The sequence below is a fragment of the Giraffa tippelskirchi genome, chromosome 6 (genome assembly GCF_054371585.1).
Source record: "Giraffa tippelskirchi isolate mGirTip1 chromosome 6, T2T-mGirTip1v1.2.pri, whole genome shotgun sequence".
NCBI lineage: Eukaryota > Metazoa > Chordata > Mammalia > Artiodactyla > Giraffidae > Giraffa > Giraffa tippelskirchi.
The window spans coordinates 106119242-106132049 of record NC_137280.1 but is presented as its reverse complement, the minus strand read 5'-3'; the positions used below and the strand labels follow the sequence as shown (position 1 = coordinate 106132049).

At 39.7% G+C, this 12808-nt stretch overlaps 1 protein-coding gene across 35 annotated transcripts in view; it reads right to left on the bottom strand.

The window, feature by feature from the left end:
- Positions 1-12808, bottom strand: part of CEP120 (centrosomal protein 120) — a 148108-nt gene that overhangs the window by 40223 nt on the left and 95077 nt on the right. The window lies entirely within an intron of this gene.

Genomic DNA, 12808 nt, shown 5'->3' with positions numbered 1-12808 from the left:
AAGTTACTAGTTTTAATTTTTAAAGGTTTACTTAGACAAGCAAAATGAAACTAAAATATTTTTATACATTTATGTTGTATAACATAACACATTGTTTTAGAGTTTACATTTCATTTAGTCCATGAAAAGTCCATAAATATTATTTTAGAAGAAAGTACTAAAATATTTGACACTGAACTTTTCCTTATAAATTCTCAGTCCAGGGCTTTTGATGAAAGAAAAAAATAAATGGTTTTTTAGTTTTTCCTACAAAACTTGGAGGCCTAATAAATTAACAGCTACAAAAGGCTATCTTCCATCCACTATAAAGAGCTACTGGAGGGGAAACATGGAGCCCTTCACCAATGATATGTTTACTGAGGGTGGAACGAGATGGTGGAGTAGAAGGATGTGAGTTCACCTCTTATCAAAACACCACCAAAATCACAACTGCTAAACAACCACTAGGGGAAAAAAAGAGAGAAAAACCACTGGAACATACCAAAAAAGACATCCTACATCCAAAGACAAAGAAGCAGCCACAACAAGTGGGTAAGAGAGGCACAATCATGATAAAATCAAATTCCATACCCCTGGCTGGGCAACCCACAAACTGGAAAATAATTATATCACAGAAGTTCTCCCACAGGAGTGAAAGTTCTGAGCCCCACATCAGGCTCCCCAATGTGGAGGGCTGCTCTTGGGAGAAGCCCCCAGAGCATCTGGCTTTGAAGGCCAGCAAAGTCTGCTCACAGGAAATCCACAGACCAGGGAAAACAGAAACTCCACTCTTGGAGGATGCACACAAGGTCTTGTGCAGACCAGGAACACGAGAAAAAGCAGTGACCTCATAAGATCTTTGGCCAGACCTAACTGCTGATATTGCAGGGTGTCCTGTGAAGGTGTGAGAGGTGGGGTGGATGTGGCTCACTGCAGGGATAAAGACACTAGTGGTGGTATTTCTGGGGAGTACCCATTGGCGTGAGCCCTCTTGGTGGCCACCATTTTTTAAGACCTGGCCCCACCCAACAGCCTGTAGGCTCCAGTGCTGGGACGCAACAAGTCAAGCAATGAACAGGGCAAGACACAGCCCCACCAATTAGCAGACAGGCTGCATAAAGGCTTTCTGAGCCCACAGCTGCCCACTAAACACAGCCTTTAATATGGCCCTGCCCACCAAAGGACAACTCCCAGCTCCACCAGCCAATAGGCAGGGACCAGTCCCTCCAACCAGGAGGCCTGCACAAGCCCCTTGAGCTGGCCTCATCCACCACAGGCAGAAAGCAGAAACAAAAAAGAACTACAATCCTACAGCCTGTGGAAGAGAAACTAAAATCACAGAAAGACAAAATGATATACCAGAAGAATTTATACCAGACAAAGGAACAAGATAAGACCCCAGAACAGTAACTAAGTGAAGTGAAGATAGGCAATCTATGTGAAAAAGAATTCAGAGTAACGATACTAAATATGATCCAAGATCTTGAAAAAAGAATGAAAGTATAGACTGAAAATTTGGAAGATACTAAGGGAACATTTCATTTAAAGATGGGCACAATAAAGGACAGAAACAGCAAGGACCTTACAGAAGTAAAAGAGATTAAGAAGAGGTAGCAAGAATTAACAGAAGACAAAAATGGTCTTAACGGCCCGTATAACCATGATGGTGTGCTCACTCACCTACAGCCAGACATCCTGGGCTGCGAAGTCAAGTGGACCTTAGGAAGCATTACTACAAACCAAGCAAGTGGAGGTGATGGAAATCCAGTTGAGCTATTTAAAATCCTAAAAGATGATGCTGTGGAAGTGCTTCACTCAACATGCCAGCCAGTTTGGAAAACTCAGCAGTGGCCACAGGACTGGAAAGGTCAGTTTTCATTCCTGTCCCAAAGAAGGGCAATGCCAAGCAATGTTCAAACTACTGTACAACTGCATTCATTTCATATGAAGCAAGGTAGTGCTCAAAATTCTTCAAGCTAGGCTTCAACAGTACGTGACCTGAGAACTACCAGATGTACAAGCTGGATTTAGAAAAGGTAAAGGAACCAGAGATCAAATTGCCAATATCCGTTGGATCATAGAGAAAGCAAGGGAATTCCAGAAGAACATCTGCTGCTGCTGCTGCTGCTGCTGCTAAGTTGCTTCAGTAGTGTCCGACTCTGTGCGACCCCACAGACGGCAGCCCACCAGGCTCCTCTGTCCCTGGAATTCTCCAGGGAAGAATACTGGAGTGCGTTGCCATTTCCTTCTCCAAGAAGAACATCTACTTCTGCTTTATTGACTATGCTAAAGCCTTTAACTGTGTGGACCAGAACAAACTGGAAAATTCTGAAAGAGATGGGAATACCAGACCACCTTACCTGTCTCATGAGAAACCTATATGCAGGACAAGAAAAACAGTGTGAACTGGACATGGAACAACAGACTGGTTCCAAATTGGGAAAGGAGTATGTCAAGGCTGTATATTGTCACCCTATTTAACTTATATGCAGAGTACATCATGTGAAATGTCAGCTTGGATGAATCACAAGCTGGAATCAAGACTGCCAGGAGAAATATCAACAACCTCAGATATGAGGATACCACTCTAATGGCAGAAAGTAAAGAGGAACCAAAGAGCCTCTTGATGAGGGTGAAAGAAGAGAGTGAAAAACCTGGCTTAAAACTCAACATTCTGAAAACTAAGATCATGGCATCACTTCATGGCAAATAGATGGAGAAAAAGTGGAAACAGTGACAGATTCTATTTTCTTGGGCTCCAAAATCACGGCAGATGGTGACTGCAGCCGTGAAATTAAAACACACTTTCTCCTTGGAAGAAAAGCTATGACAAACCTAGACAGCATATTAAAAAGCAGAGACATCACTTTGCCGACAAAGGTCCCTATCGTCAAAGCTATGGGTTTTCCAGTAGTCATGTATGGATGTGAGACGACGACCATGAAGAAGGCTGAGTGCTGAAGAACTGATGCTTTCGAATTGTGGTGCTGGAGAAGATTCTTGAATCCCGTGGACAGCAAGGAGATCAAACCAGTCAATCCTAAAGGAAATCAACCCCGAATATTCACTGGAAGGACTGATGCTGAAGCTCCAATACTCTGGCCACCTGCTGCAAAGAGATGACTCACTGGAAAAGACCCTGATGCTGGGGAAGACTGACAGCAGGAGGAGAAGGGGATAACAGAGGTTGATATGCTTGGATGACATCACCAACTCAATGGACATGAGTTTGAGCAAACTCTGGGAGATGGTGAAGGACAGGGAAGCATAGCCTCCTGGAGTTCATGGTGTTGCAAAAAATCAGACATGACTTAGTGACTGAACAACAACAACAAGAAAAAGAATTCAGAGTAATGATACTAAAGATGATCCAAGATCCTGGAAAAAGAATGGAGGCACAGATTGACAAGATACAAGAAATGTTCAACAAAGAGCTAGAAGACCTGAAGTACAAACAATGCAATATAATAACTGAAAAGAAAAATACACGAGATGGAATCAACAGCAGAATAAATGATGCAGAAGAATGGGTATATAGGCTGGAAGAAAGAATCTTAGACATCACAGACACAGAACAGAATAAAGAAAAAGAATGAAAAGAAATGAGAACAATCTGAGAGACCTCTGGGACAACACTAAATGCACCAACATTCGCATTATAGGGCCCCAGAAGGGGAAGAGAGAAAGGACCTGAGAAAATACCTGAAGAGATTGATAGCAGAAAACCTTCACTCCAAGTCCAGGAAGTTCAGCGAGTCCCAGGCTCTCTGAACTTAAAATAAAACCAAGGAGGAACATACCGAGACATAAAGTAATGAAAATGACAAAAATTAAAGACAGAGATTGGAGAAGGAAATGGCAACCCACTCCAGTATTCTTTCCTGGAGAATCCCAGGGACAGAGGAGCCTGAGGGGCTATAGTCCATGGGGTCACAAAGAGTTGGACACGGCTTAGTGACTCAACAACAAAGACAAAGATAAAATATTAAAAGTAACAAGGGAAAAGCAACAAACAGAATACAAGGGAATCCACAAAAAGTTAATCATCTAATTTTTCAGCAGAAACACTGCAAGGTAGATGGGAATTGCACGATATATTTAAAGTGATGAAAGATAAGAACCTACAACCAAGAATACTCTCACCAGCAAGCACTTGTTCAGATTTGACAAAGAAATCAAAAGCTTTACAGACAACCAAAAGGTAAAAGAATTCAGCATCACCAAACCAGCTTTACAGCAAATTCTAAAGGAACTTTTTAGGCAGAAAAGAAAAGGCCACAACTAGAATCAAGAAAACTATGGATGGAAAGTTCACCAGTCAAGGCAAATATAAAGTAAACTTTGGAAACCATGCTCATACAGATACATCAAAATCAGCAATCATGAGAAGAGGAGGGTACATATGCAGGATATGGAAATGCATCAGAAATGAAGAGACTGACAGCTTAAAACAATCCTGTACATTTATTGACTGCTATATTAAGACCTCATGGTAACAGCACACCAAAAATCTACAATAGATACACACACACACACAGAAGAAGAAAGAATCCAAACACAACACTATAGTCAACAAATTACAAGAAAACAAAAGAAAAAGGGAAGAAAAATGACCTACAAAAACAAATTCAAAACAAATAACAAAATGGCAATAAGAACATACATGTCAGTAATTACCTTTAAGTGTAAACAAATTAAACGGTTCAACCAAAAGCAGACTGACTGAATGGATACAAAAACAGATGGCTAACAAACACATGAAAAGATGCTCAACATCACTCATTATTAGAGAAATGCAAATTAAAACCACAATGAGGTACCATTTCACGCCAGTCAGAATGGCTGCTATACAAAAGCCTACAAGAAATAAATGCTGGAGAGGGTGTGGAGAAAAGGGAACCCTCTTACACTGTTGGTGGGAATGCAAACTAGTACAGCCACTATGGATAACAGTGTGGAGATCCCTTAAAAAACTGGAAATAGAACTGCCATATGACCCAGAAATCCTACTGCTGGGCATACACACCGAGGAAACAAGAATTGAAGGAGACACGTGTACCCCAATGTTCACTGCAGCACTGTTTATAATAGCCAGGACATGGAAGAAACCTAGAGGTCCATCAACAGACGAATGGATAAGGAAGCTCTGGTACATATACACAATGGAATATTACTCAGCCATTAAAAAGAATACATTTGAATCAGTTCTGTTGAGATGGATGAAACTGGAGCCCATTATACAGGGTGAAGTAAGCCAGAAAGAAAAACACTAATACAGTATACTAATGCATATATATGGAATTTGAAAGATGGTAACGATAACCCTATATGCGAGATAGAATAAGAGACACAGATGCATAGAACAGGCTTATGGACTCTGAGGGAGAAGGTGAGGGTGGGACGTTCTGAGAGAATAGCATTGAAACATGTATATTATCATATGTGAAACAGAACACCATTCCAGGTTCAATGCATGAGACAAATGTTCAGGGCTGGGGCAATGGGATGACCCAGAGGGATGGGATGGGGAGGGAGGTGGGAGGGGTGTTCAGGATGGGGAACATATGAAAACCCATGGCTGATTTATGTCAATGTATGGCAAAAACCACTACAATATTGTAAAGTAATTAGCCCCCAACTAAAATAAATAAATATATTAAAAAAACCAAAAACACCCATATATATACATTGTCAAAAAGAGACTCACTTCAGATATAGGGACACAAACAAACTGAAAGTGAGGGGATGGAAAAAGGTATTCCATGCAAAGAGATATCAAAGGGAAGGTGGAATAGCAATAATCAGTTAAGACAAAACAGACTTTAAAATTAAGACGATTACAAAAGACAAAAAAGGACACTACATAATAATCAAGGGACCAATCCAAGAAGATATAACCATTGTAAATACATATGCACCCAACTTATGAGCACCACAATCTGTAAGATAAATACTAATATCCATAAAAAAAGAAATCGATAGTTACACAAAAAGACTGGGAGACCTTTACCATCTCACTTTCATCAATGGACAAATGAACAAAACTAAAAAACAGTAAGTCAACATAAGCCTTAAATGACACATTAGACCTGATAATTATTGAGCATTCCATCCAAAAGCAACAGAATAAATATTCTTTTCAAGTGCACAGGGAACACTGTCCAGGATTGATCACATGCTGGCAACAAAGTGAGCCCCAGTAAATTTAAGAAAACTGAAATCATATCAAGCATCATTTCTAACTACAACACTGAGATCAGAAATCAACTACAAGAAAAATACTGTAGAAAATACAAACACATGGAGGTTAAACAATATGCTACACTAAACAATCAATGGATCACCAAAGAAATAAAAAAATACCTAGAGACAAATGAAAATGAAAGCACAATGATCCAAAACCTACTGGACATGGCAAAAACAGTTCTAAGAGGGAGGTTTATAGCAATAGAGTCTTACCTCAGAAAACGAGAAAAATCTCAAACAACCTAATTTTACACCTAAAGCAACTAGAGAAATAAGAACAAACAAAACCCAAGTTATCAGAAGGAAAGGAATCATAAAGATCGGAGCAAACATAAATGAAACAGAGATGAAGAAAATAATAGAAAAAAATCAATAAAACTAAAAGCTGGTTTTTGAAAAGATAAACAATTGATAAACCTTTAGCCTGATTCATGAAGAGAAAAGGGAGAGGGCTCAATCAATGAAATTAGAAATAAAAAAGAAGTTACAAAAAACACCACAGAAATACAAAGAATCTACAAACAACTATATGCAAATAAAATGAACAACCTATAAGAAACTGACAAATTCTTAGAACGGTACAATCTCCAAAGACTGAACTAGGATGAAATTGAAAATATGAGCAGACCAATCACAAGTACTGAAATTCAAACTGTGATTTTAAAACTTCCAACAAACAGAAGTCCAGGGACAGATGACTTCACAGGCGAAATCCATCAAACATTTAGAGAAGAGTTAACACCTATCTTACTGAAACAATTCCTAAAAAGTGCAGAGGAAGCAACACTCCCAAACTCATTCTATGAGGCCATCATCACCCTCATACCAAAACCAAAGATAACCACAAAAAAAGAAAATTACAGGCCAATATTACTGATGAACACAGATGCAAATATCCTCAACAAAATACTAGTAAACTGAACTCAACAATACATTAAAAGGATCATACACCCTCATCAAGTGGGATTTATCCCAGGGATGTAAGGATTTTTCAACGTCCACAAATCAATCAGTGTGATATACCACATTAACAAATTGAAGAATAAAAATTACATGATCAAGAGATGCAGAAAAAGCTTTTGACAAAATTTAACACCCATTTATGATGAAAACTCTCCAGCAAGTGGGCATAATAAAGGACATTTATGAGAAACCTACAGCTAACACATTCAACAGTGAAAAGCTAAAAGCATTTCCTCTAAGAGCAGGAACAAGACAACGATACCCACTCTTGGTACTTCTATTATAGATAATTCTGGAAGTCCAGCTGAGCTGTTTAAAATCCTTAAAAATGATGCTGTTAAAGTGCTGCACTCAATGTGTTAACAAATTTGGAAAACTCAACAGTGGCCACAGGACTAGAAAAGGTCAGTTTTCATTCCAATTCCAAAGAAGGGCATTGCTAAAGAATGTTCAGACTGCCAGACAACTGCACTCACTTTCCGAGCTAGTACGGTTATGCTCAAAATCCTTCAAGCTAGGCTTTAACAGTACTTTAATTGAGAACTTCCCAATGTACAAACTGGGTTTAGAAAAGGCACAGGAATCAGATATCAAACTGCCATCATACGTTGGATTATAGATAAAGTAAGAGAATTCCAGTAAAACAGCTACTTCTGTTTCACTGACTATGTGAAAGCCTTTGACTATGTGGATCACAACAAACTGGAAAATTCTGAAAGTGATGTAAATACCAGACCCCCTTAACTGTCTCCTAAGAAACCTGTATGCAGGTCAAGAAGCAATAGTTAGAACCTTACATGGAACAACTGACTGGCTCAAAATTGGCAAAGAGTATGACAAGGCTTTATACTGTCACTATGTTTATTTAACTTATATGCAATGAGTATATCATGTGAAATGTCAGACTGGATAAATTACAAGCTGGAATTAAGATTGCCAGGAGAATTGTCAACAACCTCAGATATGCAGATTATACAAGTCTAATGGCTGAAAGTGAAGAAGAACTAAAGATCCTCTTGGTGAGAGAGAAAGAAGAGTGAAAAAGCAGGCTTGAAATTCAACATTTAAAAAGCTAAGATCATGTCATCTAGTCCCACCACTTCATGCCAAATAGAAGGGGAAAAGTGGAAGCAGTGACAGATTTTCTCTTCTTGGGCTCCTAAATCACTGTGGATGGTGACTGCAGCCATGAAATTAGAAGACGCTTGCTTCTTTGGAGAGAGCTATGACAAAACCTAGACAACGTATTAAAAGGCAAAGACATCACTTTGCCAACAAAGGTCTGTATAGTCAAAGCTATGGTCTTTCCATTAGTCATGTACAGAAGAAGTGAGAGTTGGACCATAAAGAAGGCTGAGCACTAAAGAACTGATGCTTTCAAATTGTGGCACTGGAGAAGTCTCTTCAAAGTCCCTTGGACAGCAAGGAGATCAAACCAGTCAATCCTAAAGGAAATCAATCTTGAATACTCACTGGAAGGACTGGTGCTGAAGCTGAAACTCCAATACTTTGGTCCCCTGATGTGAAGAGCCAACTCACTGGAAAAGACTGATGCTGGGAAAGATTGAACGCAATAGAAAAGGCCAACAGAGGATGAGATCATTGGATAGCATCACCAATTCAATGGACATGAACTTGGGCAAACTCCAAGAGATAGGAGGGAAAGGGAGACCTGGTGTGCTGCAGTCCATAGGGTCAGAAAGAGTCAGACACAACTTAGTGACTGAACAACTACTGCAAGTCCTAGCCATGGCAGTCAGAGAAGATAGAGAAATAAAAAGAATCCAAATTGGAAAAAAAGTATAACTTTCACTGTTTGCAGATGACATTTTACTTTACATAGACAATTCTAAAGAGACTACCAGAAACTATAAGAGCTTATCAATGAATCCAGTAAAGTTGCAGGATACATAATTAATACACAGAAATGTCTTACATTTCTATACACTAACAATGAAAGTTCAGAAAGAGAAGTTAAAGAAATAATCTCTGAAAGAATAAACTACCTAGGAATAAACCTATCTAATGAGGCAAAAAAAAAAAAAAAAGCCTATACTCTGAAATGATAAGACACTGATGGAGAAATTGCAGATGACAAACAAATGGAAAGATATACCATGTTCACGCATTGGAAAAATCAATATTGTCAAAATGACTGTATTACCCAAGGCAATCTACAGATTCATTATAATCCATATTAAATGACCACTGGCATTTTTCACAGAACTAGAACAAAAATTTTTTCAATTTCTATGGAGATACAAAAAACTTCAAATAGACAAAGCGATCTTGAGAAAGAAAAATGGAGCTGGAGGAATCTGGCTCTCTGACTTCAGACTATAGTTCAAACCAACCATTATCAAAACAATATGGTACTGAAGCAAAAACAGAAATATAGACCAATGGAACAGTTCAGAAAGTCCAGAAATAAACCCAGGCAACTGTGGCAACTATCATCAATTAATTTATGTCAAAGGAGGCAAGAATATACACTAGGAAAAAGACAGTCTCTTCAGTAAGTGGTGCTGGGAAAACTGGACCGCAACATGTAGAAGAATGAAATTAGAACATTCTCTATCACCATACACAAAAATAAACTCAAAATGAATTAAAGACGTAAATGTAAGACCAGATACGATAATACTCTTAGAGGAAAACAGGCAGAATACTCAGATATAAATCCCAGCACTATCTTTTTTGCTCAGTCTCTTAGAAAAATGGAAATAAAAAGAAAAACAAATGGGACCCATTTCAACTCAAAACCTTTTGCACAGCAAAGGAAACCATAAAACAAAAAGACAACCTACAGAATGTGAGAAATTATTTGCAAATAATACAACTGAAAAGGAATTAATCTCTAAAATTTACACACAGCTCTTGCAGCTCAATATAAAAAATATATATATAACCCAATGAAAAAATGGGCAGAAGATCTAAATAGACAATTCTCCAAAGAAGACATACACATGGCCAAAATGTACATGAAAAGATGCTTAATGCTGCTAATTATTAGAGAAATGCAAATCAAAACTACAATGAGATATCACTGAGAGGGTAACAGGTAGGAAAGCCAGAGGTCCCCAAGTGGCAGGAGGAAATAAACTGCAAGTGGCAGAATTGCAGAAGTTTTTTTTCCTTCTCTACGCAAAATTAAAAGAGGCTTCTTTTAATCCTGTGCCTAGTTCTGCCTTGCGGAGAAGGCAATGGCACCCCACTCCAGTACTCTTGCCTGGAAAATCCCATGGATGGAGGAGCCTGGTAGGCTACAGTCCATGGGGTCGCTGAGAGTCGGACACGACTGAGCGACTTCACTTTCACTTTTCCTTTTCATGCACTGGAGAAGAAAATGGCAACCCACTCCAGTATTCTTGCCTGGAGAATCCCAGGGATGGCGGAGCCTGGTGGGCTGCCGTCTATGGGGTCGCACAGAGTCGGACACGACTGAAGCGACTTAGCAGCAGCAGCAGCAGCAGTTCTGCCTTGACACGACCAACGCATCCTTCTTACAGAAATGTTTTTCTTAAGCTGTGTTAATGAAACCATCTATTTGCTTTGGAATCTGCCTTTCTTCAAAAAGTTTCAGCCTAAGACTAACTTTTTTTTTTCTCTAACCTTGGGCTGATAATGGCTCAACAAACCAGCATTCATGTCAATTGTTTTATGGCCAGGGGATGACACACCTTGTGCCATCCTATCTCAAAAGTGCATATTGTGGGACAGAGGCCTGGTGAAACTCCCTCAGCCTTGAGGTGTCTCTCTTATCTGATTGATAGCTTGCTAACAGTTCTTAAAACACCTTGCTAAAAACTAGCAAGGGGGCATTCTTTCTGCCCCCTTCTGATGTCTATGTCAGAAGCTTTCTCTATCTCTCTTAAACTTTAATAAAATTCTGTTACACAATAAGCTCCAGTGGTCAAGCCTGGTCTCTGACCCTGGACAGAAATCTTCTCCTCCAGAGGTCACAAATCCTGGCGTAGCAAATGGCTCACAACAGCAACCTTTCACCACCTCATACCAGTCAAAATGGCCATCACCAAAAAGTCTACAAACAATGCTGGAGGGGGTGTGGAGAAAAGGGAACCCTCCTATACTGTAGGTGGGAATGTAAAATTGGTATAGCCACTACAGAGAACAGAATCGAGGTTCCTTAAAACACTATAAATAGAACCACCATATGATCCAGTAATCCCATCCTGGGCAAATATCCAGAGAAAACAATGGTTGGAAAGGATAAATGTACTCCAGTGTTCACTGCAACAAGGATTACAATAACCAAGGCATGGAAACAACCTGTATGTCCATCAACAGAGGAATGGATTAAGAAGATATGGTACGTATGTAGAGGAATGGATTAAGAAGATATGGTACATATGTATAATGGAATATTGGAGAAGGCAATGGCACCCCACTCCAGTACTCTTGCCTGGAAAATCCCATGGATGGAGGAGCCTGGTAGGCTGCAGTCCATGGGGTCGCGAAGAGTCGGACACGACTGAGCGACTTCACTTTCACTTTTCCCTTTCATGCACTGGAGAAGGAAATGGCAATCCACTCCAGTATTCTTGCCTGGAGAATCCCAGGGACGGCGGAGCCTGTTGGGCTGCCGTTTATGGGGTCGCACAGAGTCGGACATGACTGAAGCGACTCAGCAGCAGCAGCAGCAGCATAATGGAATATTACTCAGGCATAAAAACAAACAACATAGTATCATTTGCAGCAACATAAATGGACCTAAATGAAGAGACAGAGCCAAAACAAAAACAACACCCACTTGTGGATATGACTGGTGATGGAAGCAAGGTCCGATGCTGTTTACGCACTGGTAAAGAACAATACTGCATAGGAACCTGGAATGTAAGACCCATGAATCAAGGCAAATTGGCAGTGGTCAAACAGGAGATGGTAAGAGTGAACGTTGACATTTTAGGAATCAGCAAACTAAAATGTACTGGAATGGGTGGATTTAACTCAGATGACCATTATATCTACTACTGTGGGAAAGAATTCCTTAGAAGAAATGGAGTAGCCATCATAGTCAACAGGAGTCCAAAATGCAGTACTTGGATGCAATCTCAAAAACAAAAGGATGATCTCTGTTCATTTCCAAGGCAAACATTTCAATATCACAGTAATCCCAGTCTATGCCCCAACCAGTAATGCTTAAGAAGCTGAGGTTGAATGGTTCTATGAAGACCTACAGGACCTCCTACAACTAACACCCAAAAAAGATGTCCTTTTCATTATAGGGGACTGGAATGCAAAAGTAGGAAGTCAGGAAACACCTGGCATAACAGGAAAATTTGGCCTTGGAGTAGAGAATGAAGCAGGGAAAAGGCTAACAGAGTTTTGCCAAGAGAACACACTGGTCATAGCAAACACCCTCTTCCAACAACACAAGAGAAGACTCTACACATGGACATCACCAGATGGTCAACACTGAAATCAGACTGATTATATTCTCTGCAGCCAAAGATGGAGAAGCTCTATACGGTTAGCAAAAACAAGACCGGGAGCTGACTCTGGCTCAGATCATGAACTCCTTATTGCCAAATTCAGACTTAAACTGAAGAAAGTAGGGAAGACCACTAGACCATTCAGGTATGACCTAAATTGAATCCCT